Source organism: Zingiber officinale, chromosome 10B (genome assembly GCF_018446385.1).
Source record: "Zingiber officinale cultivar Zhangliang chromosome 10B, Zo_v1.1, whole genome shotgun sequence".
Classification (NCBI taxonomy): Eukaryota; Viridiplantae; Streptophyta; class Magnoliopsida; order Zingiberales; family Zingiberaceae; genus Zingiber; species Zingiber officinale.
This window is the reverse complement of record NC_056005.1, coordinates 61,036,463-61,048,976: the sequence shown is the minus strand read 5'-3', so window position 1 is coordinate 61,048,976 and position 12,514 is coordinate 61,036,463.

Here is a 12,514-nt window from a genome sequence, read left to right as displayed (position 1 = left end):
CCTAGGAAAGTCTAAATTCAAATCTAACATGTTTATGATTTTTCTAATGACATGATATGAATATTTCTTTGGTGTTTCATGATTGTATGTTACATGCAATTAGATGAACCCCACCTTAGGGTTTCGGCCATGACAAGTTTAAAAAGCCTAGAAAATTTAAACACAAAACCAACTTACTCATGATCTTCCTCATGATATGGTAGGAACATAACTTGATGTACTTATGACACTAAGCTTTTAAGATAAATATGTGAATGATGAATTTGCCTTAGAAAAATATTAGTAGAATGTTGAAGCAAAAAGAAATAAAATGAAATAAAAAGAAGGGGAGGTCAAGGATTGAACCTTGAACCTCTTATATTATAATTTATAGAATTAATTAGTAGAAACCAATTAGGATAGAGAGAAGATATTGATAGCAAGGAAAGGGAATGCATGATAAAGATAGGAGTAAAGATCTAAGAAGAGAAAAGCAAGAAAAGAGCAAGAGAAAGGCAACTTGCCTTCCTCCCTTCCTCTCTCTTTTCCCTCTCTTGCCGTGACCTTAAATGGAGAATTAAGGGGATTCATTCCCCCTTGTTTCATCATGAATGATGAGAATAAATTAGAAAATAAAATAAATAAAAGAAAATAGAAAAAAAGGCTAAGGGAGAAGGAAAGCAAAAACCAATTTTGCTACCTCTTCCCCCTTAACATATAAGAGAGTATGTAAAGAGGAGATTTTATTTTTCTCTCATTTCTCTCATTCTCTCCTCTCCCTCACCGAACCCTCAGTCCCCTCTCCTCCATCTTCGGCCCCAAGCCAAGGTTTTCTCCTAAGAAAGCCTAAGATACAAGGAGGACTTAGCAAGGGAATCAAGGGAAGGGAACTAGAAGAAGAGGCTACTTCTTCCATCACCACACCTTAGATCCCCAAGAGAAAAGGATGTAAGCTTCTCCTCACCTGTGGTACAAGGCGTTTTATGTGCTTTTCGGATTTTATGAGGATTAGAAAACCTAGAATAGAATTTAAGAAAATTCGGCCAAAGAAGAGTTTTCAAATCTAGGAAGGTTTAAACAAGTCCTCATTTCATGATATTTTTCTATGCTATGTAGGAAGGTTTTCCTTCATGTTTTTATACCTATATGATGCTTGGTTAGAGGAGTACCTAACCCTAGAATTTTGGCCAAAAATATTTTAAAGAGGTTAGGGAAATCATTGTTTAACCAAACTAGTACAAGATTCCCTCCATGAATTACTAAGGGTCTTTTGTTGGTTTTTCCTGCTTAAAAGTTACTTGGAACCAAAAGAAATCCACTCATATGTTTCGGCCAAGAAAAGAGCTTAGGGTTAGGAAGACCTTTTAATTTAAGTAACCATGTTTATATGATAGAATATAGAGTTCTCTTAAAGAATTTCATGTTGAATATTGCTAGAAATTCATGAACTCTTCATTAAGATTTTCGGCCATGATAAGATGGATAGCTTAGAAAAGCTTAAACAAAATTTTAACATGCTCAAGACCTCTGTGATATTAAGATATGAAAGTTGTTTAATGCTCTCATGCTTAATTAGGGTATATAGAATTTAGTTACATGATATATGACATGTAAGATCACAAGGGTCCTAGCTTGTTTATGAACCAAATTTGTATATGATGTTCTTAGTAATTTTTACCATGAAACTTACTTAGGTTTTCCATGCTTTAGGCCACTTAAAACCTAGTTTAGAGATTGGTAGGTTTCGGCCATGAGGAAAAATAAAAGAAAAAGGAAAGAAACCTAGGAAGCCTAAGACACAATTCACATGTATGTTTATTATGCTTGTCTTTATACATGCTATGAAACTTGTATGACTTCCTATGCTTTTAGGATATTTGAAGCAAATTTAAACACTGATGAGTCTCGGCCAAGTAGGGTTTAAATGACCTAGAGGCCATAGAATTGAAACCAATTGTGTTAAAAATGCTTCTTATGGAAATATGATAATATGTTGATTGAGTCACATGCTTGTATAATTTTTCCATGACCTAAATGGACCATTGTATGTTTTGGCCATGAAGGGATAGATGCCCTAGAAACCCTAGAAAAAAAATTAAATATGCTCATGTCACTCTACATGAAATATGATAAGTAGAAAGCCAAAGTTCTCATGCTATATGTTGTTTAATGACCTAAAATGAGGCTAGGGTAAGTTTTGGCCATACCCATTGTATGATGCCTTATTATGAATTTATACATGATGTTAGTTCAAGTTCACATGCTTGTATGCTTGCTTTTAGCCCTAATGAATACTTGTTAAATTTCGGCCATGACATATGTTAAGGGCTTGAAGAACTTAGGAACTAGCGCAAATATGCTTACTATGTTACTTGGAAAAAAATGCTATAAATATGGTTTAAGGTTTCCATGCTTTCATGACATTTGGGACCTTGTTTCACACCTGATAGGGTTCGGTCACATGAAGTTTAGGGACTTGGAGAACTTAGAAACCAAGTTAATCATGTTTATAATGCTTCCTATGAAATTGATGTGATGATAATTTAGGTTCCACATGCTTGGAGGTTGTTTTTACCTAAATTGAGATCTAAGGGGGGGTTCGGCCATGATAAGAACCCAAGGGATTAGGAAGCTTAGAACCCAAGCTAACTATGTTACCATGTTTCTTATGATAGTATAATCACATGATACACCCTTATGCTTAAACATGTATGCTTGTGATTTATACTTTCCATGATATGATATGTGCTTAGAAATATGCATGCTTTGATGATATGCAATGTGCTTAAAATATGCATGCTTTCATGATATGCTATGTGGAAAGAAATATGCATGCTTTGAAGATATGCTATGTGCTTAAAATATGCATGCTTTCATGATATGGTATGTGGATAGAAATATGCATGCTTTGATGATATGCTATGTGCTTAAAATATGCATGCTTTCATGATATGCTATGTGGATAGAAACATGCATGCTTTGATGATATGCTATGTGCTTAAAATATGCATGCTTTCATGATATGCTATGTGGATAGAAATATGCATGCTTTGATGATATGCTATGTGCTTAAAATATGCATGCTTTCATGATATGCTAGGTGGATAAAAATATGCATGCTTTCATGATATGCTATGTGGATAGAAATATGCATGCTTTGATGATATGCTATGTGCTTAAAATATGCATGCTTTCATGATATGCTAGGTGGATAGAAATATGCATGCTTGGATGATATGCTATGTGCTTAAAATATGCATGCTTTTCATGATATGCTATGTGGATAGAAATATGCATGCTTTGATGATATGCTATGTGCCTAAAATATGCATGCTCTCATGATATGCTATGTGGTGAAAATATGCATACTTTTATGACATGATGTATGCCTAAGTGATGCATACTTTTTATGACATGATGTATGCCTAAGTGATGCATACTTTTTATGACATGATGTATGCCTAAGTGATGCATACTATTTATGATATGATGTATGCCTAAGTGATGCATACTTTTATGACATAACGTATGCCTAAGTGATGCATACTTCTATGATATGCTATGTGACTAAATGATGCATTTTTATACATGCTACTTTACTTTGTAAGGCTTGTACCAAGGGTGGGCTCCTAATCAGCCCCTAGGCCTTTGGCTGTGTGATCCAGGCTAGTAAAAACAAAGGGATGGGCTCCTTAGTACGCCCCTAGGCCTTTGGCTGTGTGATCCAAGCTAGTAAAAACAAAGGGATGGGCTCCTTAGTACGCCCCTAGGTCTATGGCTGTGTGATCCGGACCTAGTTCCTAGTATGATTCAAGACTTGCTACCTTGGATATACTTAGGAAGCGCGCATATATATGTGATTTATCTATGTGTGGTACAAGCCGGGGCCCTGATTATGTTGATATTATGTTCAAGTATATATGTAAGAAGAAATGGTTTTAAAGATCATGAGACATACACATGTTTTTCGGATACATGTTTTTCAAAATCATATTGCATATACCTTATGATCATGTTGTGATGATGCTATGATTTATGATATGCCATGATTAGATACGATTATGTTATGTTTCATGCTATGCTTTAAGAGCTTGATATGCCATGCCACCTTATGATGATACTATGATATGCCATGATTAGATATGATTATGTTATGTTTCATGCTATGATTTAAGAGATGATATGCCATGACTAGTTATGATTTTGTTATGTTGCATGATATGCTTAAAGAGTATGATATGTTATGTCATGACTAGTTGAGATCATGTTATGTTGAGACATTCTTTGATCATGTGATGATTTTTGGTTTTAGTGAGTAGGAAAGAAACTTACTGAGCCATGAGTGCTCATAGCTTACTTTCCTTGTACCACAGATAAAGGAAAAAGATGGATGAGCTAAAGGGGCAGCAGGAGAGGCAAGGAGATGTGTGTGGCAGTGTCTAGGCAACCAAATAAGAACCTGCTTTAAAAACTTTTAAAGAACTATGCTTTGGTACCATGAATTGTAATACCGTATGTGTGACTTGATGTTATGTTCTACTAATTTTGATATCATGTTATTGATGCCATGATAGTGTAGTTCAGATTTGATGAAAAGAAAAACAAAAGAAAAGTTTTTATTAAACTAAGAAAATTATTTTAAGTCTTCCGCTGTTTTAAAAAGAAAAATTTGTACATGGAGTATCGTAGCCCCGTCCCTTAGGGTTAGCAGGGAGGGCGGGCGTTACAATGATATGATGTCTTCTGTTGTGTTATGACATGATATGACATGATGTTTCTTTTACGATATGACATGACATGATGTTCTTTTCTGCTATGATATGGTATGATATAATGTTCTCTCTTATGCTATGTTAAAATGTGATATGATACTCTTGCATGATATGTTGGTTAGATGCTCATGTGTTCATGCTATATGTTGTATGATTTTGCTAGGACATGTCTTATTTGTGAGTAGGAAAGAATCTCACTAAGCCTTGTGTGCTTATAGTTATTTTCCTTGTACCACAGATAAAGGTAAAGGATGGATGAACTAAAGGAGCAGCAGGAGGGCAGAAGATGTGTGTTGTGGTGGCTTAGCTAAGAAAAAAAGACCTGCTTACGTTGACTTAGGATTGATATGAACTTTGCTTAATTCATGTTGATGTCTTGCATGATCACTTTACTTATGCTTATGTTAGAAATGGATTATGACTCTCTCTAAGTTCATAACTATGCTAAGCATGCTCGTATGATTAGTTGGGTTTTAGATGAAAAGAAAATAATTACTTCCGCTGTTTCTTTTTTTTTATGAAATTCATGTACGTATGTATGTAGAAAGTAACCCCGCCTCTACTAGCAGGAGGGGCGGGCGTTACAGGTTGGTATCAGAGCGAAGTTAGCCTTTCTGCTACACACACATCAAGCCTCCATCCTACCGTTCCAAGTAAGACTTTCTGTACTTACTCTATGTTATTTATGCATGATGAGAAATGTTTTAGTGTTCATAAACCGGAGTATGACTAATATGGATTTTCTTTATGTATTATAAGCGACATTTAATATGCACGAATATAAGTAGGGATGACTCTAGACTTATGTTAGTCTTATTGTTATTTATAAATAGATATGGCTAGAAGACGCGGTAACAGGGCCGATGAGACAGTGACCCCACCGGATCTGACCCAGGTAGTCACAGATCTCCGGCGTCAGATCACGGAACAACAACAAGTTATCACTACTCTAATGAATCAGCAAGGAAATCATAATGCAGTGCCCGTCATACCAAAAGCTGCACCAGTACCTCCAGTAGCCCCTGCCCCAGTGGTCTGACAGGAGACCTACTTGATACAGTGGCTAAGGCTGAAGCCGGAGAACTTCTCGAGTACTTGTGAGCCATGGGACGCTCAGGCCTGGTTCAAGACGGTAGAAAGTATAGTGGAATTGCTGGACTGGCCCATATCGGAAAAGATCAAGTGCGTGTCTTTCTATTTATTCGGAGACGCAAGAATGAGGTGGGAAAGAGTTAAAGCTAAGAGACAAGTCAATCTGATGAACTGGACGGACTTCGAGACAAAGTTCCTCAAAGAATTCATCCATATGCAAGTGACGAACCGGCATTACGACGAGTTCACCGAGTTCCGACAAGGTGACTTATCAGTAAACGAAGCAGTGAAGCACTTCAATCGTCTTGCCCGCCTCTGCCCAGAGTTAGTCAGCATGGAAAGAGAAAGGGTTAGACTGATGCTGAAGATGCTCCGACCGGAGATAGCACTAAATGTGGCAAGTGGAATTAATAGACCACAGACTATAGAAGAACTGGTCAGTAGTGCCCTGATCACCGAGCATTATCAAAAAGCAATGAACGAAAACAAGAATCAGGCACAGACGGAAGGACGGAAATCTCAGAGTACCAAAACGGGCTGGAAAGGAAACTCTAATGGAAAAAGGAAACAATGGAACAACACTAAAGGAGGACAAGCAAATAAGCAACCTAAGTACCCTCAATGCACCATTTGTAGGAAACAACATTCCGGAGTATGCCACAAGGGTAGGAGGAAGTGTTACAGCTATGGACGGGAAGGACATATGGCCAGAGACTGCCCTACTCAGTCCCAGACACCATCTCAGTAGAATAATCAGAGCAGGAGTACCCCCTCACAGCTACACCTGATGCAGGCTGCCATTGAAGGAACTTCGATTAGCCAAGGGAGATTCGAAGCCCCGCCAGCTACTACGAACGCCAGGGTTTTCTCTCTTACTAAAGATGATGTGGCGAGTGCCTCTACAGTTGTCATAGGTCAGCTGCCTATTTTCAGTAGATATGCTAATGTGTTATTTGATACTGGGGCGACACACTCGTTTGTCTCTACACCATTTATGAAGAAGTTAGAGATACCACCACAAGCTTTAAATGGTAAATTCTTAACAACCCTACCATCAGGAGAAGTAATGCCATCTACTCATATGTTGCGAGCCGCACCTATCAGAATCGCAGATAGAGAACTCTAATGTGACTTGATAGTGCTTGACATGCATGATTATGACAGTATATTGGGCATGGATTTCCTGAGCAAGTACGGCGCTTCAATCGAGTGCCGTCAAAGAAAAGTGATTTTCTGACCTGAGCTGAACCCATATTTGAGTTCATTTGAGAACCCAGATAAAATTTGTGCTATGGGGCTGAAGATGTGACCGGACAACCCTCAACCCTGACTATAGCACCGACGCTATTCGATGACGTATTGGAGAAGCAAACTCGTGACCTAAGCATCCAGCAGATAAAGCAGGAAGTATTAGAGGGAAAGAATGACGGATTCCACATCTCTGACAGTGGAATATTATACCTCAAGGATCGTTTATGTGTTCCCGACGACCCGGAATTGCGAAGGAAGATACTAGAAGAAGCTCACTCAACGCCCTATGCAATGCATCCGGGATCCACTAAAATGTACCAAGATTTGAAAAAGAAATTCTGGTGGTTCGGTATGAAAAGTGATGTGGCTCAGTACGTCAGTACCTGCCTAACCTGTCAGAGGGTTAAGGCAGAACACCAGAGGCCTGGAGGATTACTGCAGCCTGTCCAAATTCCAGAATAGAAATGGGAAGATATCTCTATGGACTTTATTTCAGGATTACCCAAGACAACAAACGGCTATGACGCTATATGGGTAATCGTGGATAGATTAACCAAATCCACCCATTTTCTAGCAATCAGGATGACTTATTCAATTGAGTAATTGGCTCAATTATATGTCAAGGAAATTATTAGACTACATGGGATTCCTAAGACCATCATTTCAGACAGAGATGGTCACTTTGTTTCACACTTTTGGGAATGTGTCCAGAAGACTCTTGGCACGAAGCTATTATTCAGTACTGTCTTCCACCCTCAGACCGATGGACAAACAGAAAGGGTGAACCAAGTACTAGAAGACATGTTACGGGCTTGCGCCTTAGACTTCAAAGGAAGCTGGTGCCGATATTTATGCTTAGTAGAATTCGCTTACAACAATTGTTACCAGGCTACTATTGGAATGACGCCCTACGAGGCCTTGTATGAGAGAAAATGTAGATCCCCTATATGTTGGTATGAAGGCGGTGAAAAGAAAGAGATGGGTTTCCAAATAGAGTTCATCGATAACACCACCCGTGTTATACAGAACATCCACCCTATTATCATATAGTGGCCGAAACACATGGTTGTAAATTAGGTTAACAATCAACATACAAGCATGTGAACCCTAAACCATTATCATATCAAGTATCATAAAGAGAATCATGTGCATGTTTAATTTAGGTTCTAGGTTTTCTTAAGTCAATAAACTTGTTATGGCCGAATATCATCAAGCATCATATTTGCTAGAAAATCAATATACAAGCATGTGAACTCTAAACCAAAAATCATATCATACATCATGAGGGCTCCTTTGCGATCTAACAGCGCCTTAGCCCGCTGTCCCAAAAAGTTTTGGGGCGAACTTGGCCGTTTTGGGAAAAACTTCTCGGTAGTCGAAGCCTACAAGTGTAGAAACACTTGAGCTTCGCTTTTACGAGAAAAATACTCATAAAAACCATTAAAAACTTAAAATTACAGAAATTCACAGAATTTTTATTTTTCATAAAAACCAAAATAAACTCGTATTCATCTTTGCACGTGGCTCTCATACCATTGTTGGGTTTTTCGGGCCGCGAAAACCATTTTTTCGCGTTGCGGAAACCCTGAAACTCCCTAGCCAACGGATCCGTGCAAAGAAAAATTTTTGGAAAAACTACGAGTACGAGTTTACCTAGATCTACACTTAGATCTACATGGAGAAAATCTTATACCTTCGATGCGTGCCCTTCGCGAGTCCCGCTTGTCCAAGGAGATGCCGGATCTCTAGTTGTCAAAGTAGACAACTCTCTAGAAGTATCCACACGAACAAGATGTGTTCTCTAACACACAAGGATGGAGAAGAGAACACCACAAGTGTGCTAGCACTTCTTGATGCTCTCGGATGGGATTGGAAGAAGAAGAAAGGAAAAGAAGAGAACACACTCTTCTAAAAAAATCTCTATGTAACTTTCACTAACCTATCTTCTTGGATTAGACTCACTCTCCTTTCTTCTCCCTTGCTTGAAACCCACGACCAAGAGAAGAGAAGGAGCAAGAAGAGAGCTTAGGAGGAGGAAGATGACTTGAACGAGAGTTACTCACCAAAAGAAAAAACTTCTCATTTTCCATCAAGTGGTGTAACCCCCTTCACATTAATCACAATTAATGTGGAGGCCATTAAAGAGAATAGTTGTAACCTCCATGAGGTGGCACATGTGATGATGTGGCACATCATCATTAGTTCTCCTAATGCCAAGTCACAAATGATGTGGCATAAAGTCAAGTCAAACTTGACTCTTCCTCTTCCTCTCAAGTCAAGTCAAACTTGACTTAGTCTCTTTCATGGTTGATCTAATCCAACCATTTAATTCTAGCCAATTTAATATAATGAATCTAATTCATTTAATTAAATTGATTCAATAAGTCACAATCTAAATTAGACTGATTGAACACATGAATTAATTTGAGTCCAACTCAATTAGCCCAATTAGGATTACTCTTAATCCAATTTGATTCATCACATGAATCTAATCCTCTTGGTTCATCATATGAACCTAATCTCCATCCACTTATTCTTTGTGTGTGACCCAATAGGTTCTTGTAACGTTGGCAATGCTCCTAAACTCATTTAGAAGCATAAGTAATGAGCGGTATCTAGCAATACATCATTACTACCCAAGTTACAAGAATGTTGAGATCCAACATTACCTTGTGACTACTAATTGTGACTCCTCACAATATATGACAAGTGTCCTTCTATCTTAGACATCTAGATTAATCAATGTGAGGCATAGACCGTGTCATCCTCTGACCAATCTAAATCTTGAACTCCAAGTAGACTCACTCAATCAAATGAGCTCAATATCTCATATTGACTCATTTGGCCATGGCCATGCACTTCGTGGTCTCACTCTATCAAGAATATCGATGTCACTCCCGTCATATAGGAGGGATAAATCCCATCTACATCACTCACATGCCTCCGCATAATTTGTTACATACCCAGTAATCGCCTTTATAGTCCACCCAGTTACGAGTGACACTTGACGAAACTAAAGTACATAACTCCTTATGTAGGGAACCATGGTGGACTTCAGGTCTAAGGACTAGTAGTCATACTAATAGCCACATAAGAAAGTATATGACACTCATATAACGATCCATGATACTTTCTCATGGCGGGTCATTCAGTATACATTCTCTAATGCATACCCATGTGTCAACTTGATATCTCTATATCCATGACTTGTGAGATCAAGTCATCGAGTTGACCTACATGCTAGTCTTATTGCATTAACATTGTCTCTGAATGTTAATACTCGACTAGAAATGATTAAGAGTAGTGTTCCCTATATCATCTCACTATCGATTCAACCAATCGATTGATATAGGTAAGAACCGTCTACTCAAGGACGTTATTATACTTAGTTTATTTGGCACCAATACAAGTAAGTATAATAACCAAAAACCAAATGCCTTTATTTATATAGAATATGATACAACAAGTCCATAATATAATCATCAAATGATTGGCTCTAGGGCTCTAGCTAATAGTTTATTGGGATGCAATGTTTGTGTTTAGGTTTCGGCCACCGCAGCTTCATTTGGTGATCGTTCTTCGTCGGCTCTTGGATCATCACCGACGATTGTAAAAGAGGTAAGGAGAGTAGTTGTTACTGAAATTCTTGTTATTAATAGAGGTTCTTGTTGATCTCTATTTTTCCTTCTTGATTCGATTAGTGCTGTAGGGGGTAGTTCCAGTAGGAATGTAGGTATGCTGTAGATCGAGAATTTTTATTGTGCTCTATCTGCTGCCATCTGAATTTAGGCTCCGACCATTGCTATGGAGGATGATTTCCAGAGGTGGGCTACTTGTTTCGGTCATGGTTTCCTTTGATCGCGAGTTACCAGCAACCTATTTGAGTTTGGGGATATGAAGATTTTATGATTGAGTTATTGGATCAGCTGTTAGCAGCTTCGTTGTAGCAAGTTTCTCCGACCGTGGGTTAACAACAGTGCCATCAGATTTGGATAAATCATGGAGGTAATTTCTTATATGAATTGGATTCGATTTTTAGTTGTGGGATGATTATGAAATTGGGTGAGTTTTGGAGATACGCATGTATAAACCTAATCTAATTGGGTTATGGAATGATTAGGGTTAATTAGAGAGATTAACCTAATATAAGGAGGAGGATGGATTAATTAGAGTTAAGCTAACTTAACTCTAGTTAGGTGGTTAATCGAGGATCGCATTCAATTTAAAGTTACACTTCATAGATTAGGAGAGTTGATTTAGCTATTTAATTTATATGTAATTAGCTAAATCGTTATATCATGGATTTGCAGGACTTTGGTTGAGACGAACGTCTCGACGCGGGTTGGTTTATTTGACACGGTCGACAGATAAAGGCGGGTATTTCTTCCTTGGCTCTATGTAGATTTTTATTGAGCTTAGTGCATGGTTATCATGTGATGGTTTAGGCTGCTTTACCTTATATCGTGTTTGTTTGTTACTTTCCTACTTGATACTTATGCTTGACCCTTGTGATGATCTATTTAATTCTTATACAGTCTACACTTTGGATTATCTATACTCTGTGGTATTTGTGCACATGTAGAGTGTGTATTGTAGTGTATGGTTCATTGGCAGTGTTCATATGATGATTGTCCATTTGTATGTCGTGTACACATTTGTCCGGTGTGATGATTGGAGGAGTTGTGTTGATTGTATATTTGTTGTATATACATGTGTCTGATGTGTTTTTACTGGAGGATACACGTTGATTGTACCGATGTTTTGTGTACCTGTGTCTAGAGGGATTATTGGAGATTTTTGGGTAATTATACATGTGTAGTGGTGTACATGTGTTAGGTGGGATATGTGGATATATCATTACGATTATATTCATGCTGTGTGGTACTTATGTGGATTTGGGGGTTGCATGGATGATGACGTTGTCTGTATCATGATTATATATTTATCATGTTCATCATTCATTGCATTGCTGACGACTCGTGTGCCCCTTGTGGTTGAGAGAGTTGTTAGTCGTTTATGGCTATCCTTTCGACCACTGATGGAGAGTGGTAGTTTGGATTAGAGCTAGTCCTGTCGCGCTTACTCAGCCGCTCAGTGTTCTGTCAGCCTCGACCACTCTGGAGTAGTGAGTCTTGAGGGTATAGTAGTTAGTGGGCTAGAGATGTGAGTGGTCAGGGATCCTTAGCTATGTAGTTATATAACTACTTAGCTGACCGTCCGCTTCGACCGCCTATAGCGGTGCTTGTACTGGAGGCTAGTACGGTTTGTCATGGACCCAAGCCTCTCGGCCTTACAGGGGTCGTGGTGTCTAAAGAGGTGGCTGGGGTGACCATGGAGCATGCATGCACATTTGCATTTGATGCGCGGTGCATCTTTGGAGATATATTTGCATACATGCCTAGTAGATACTAGTTACATGT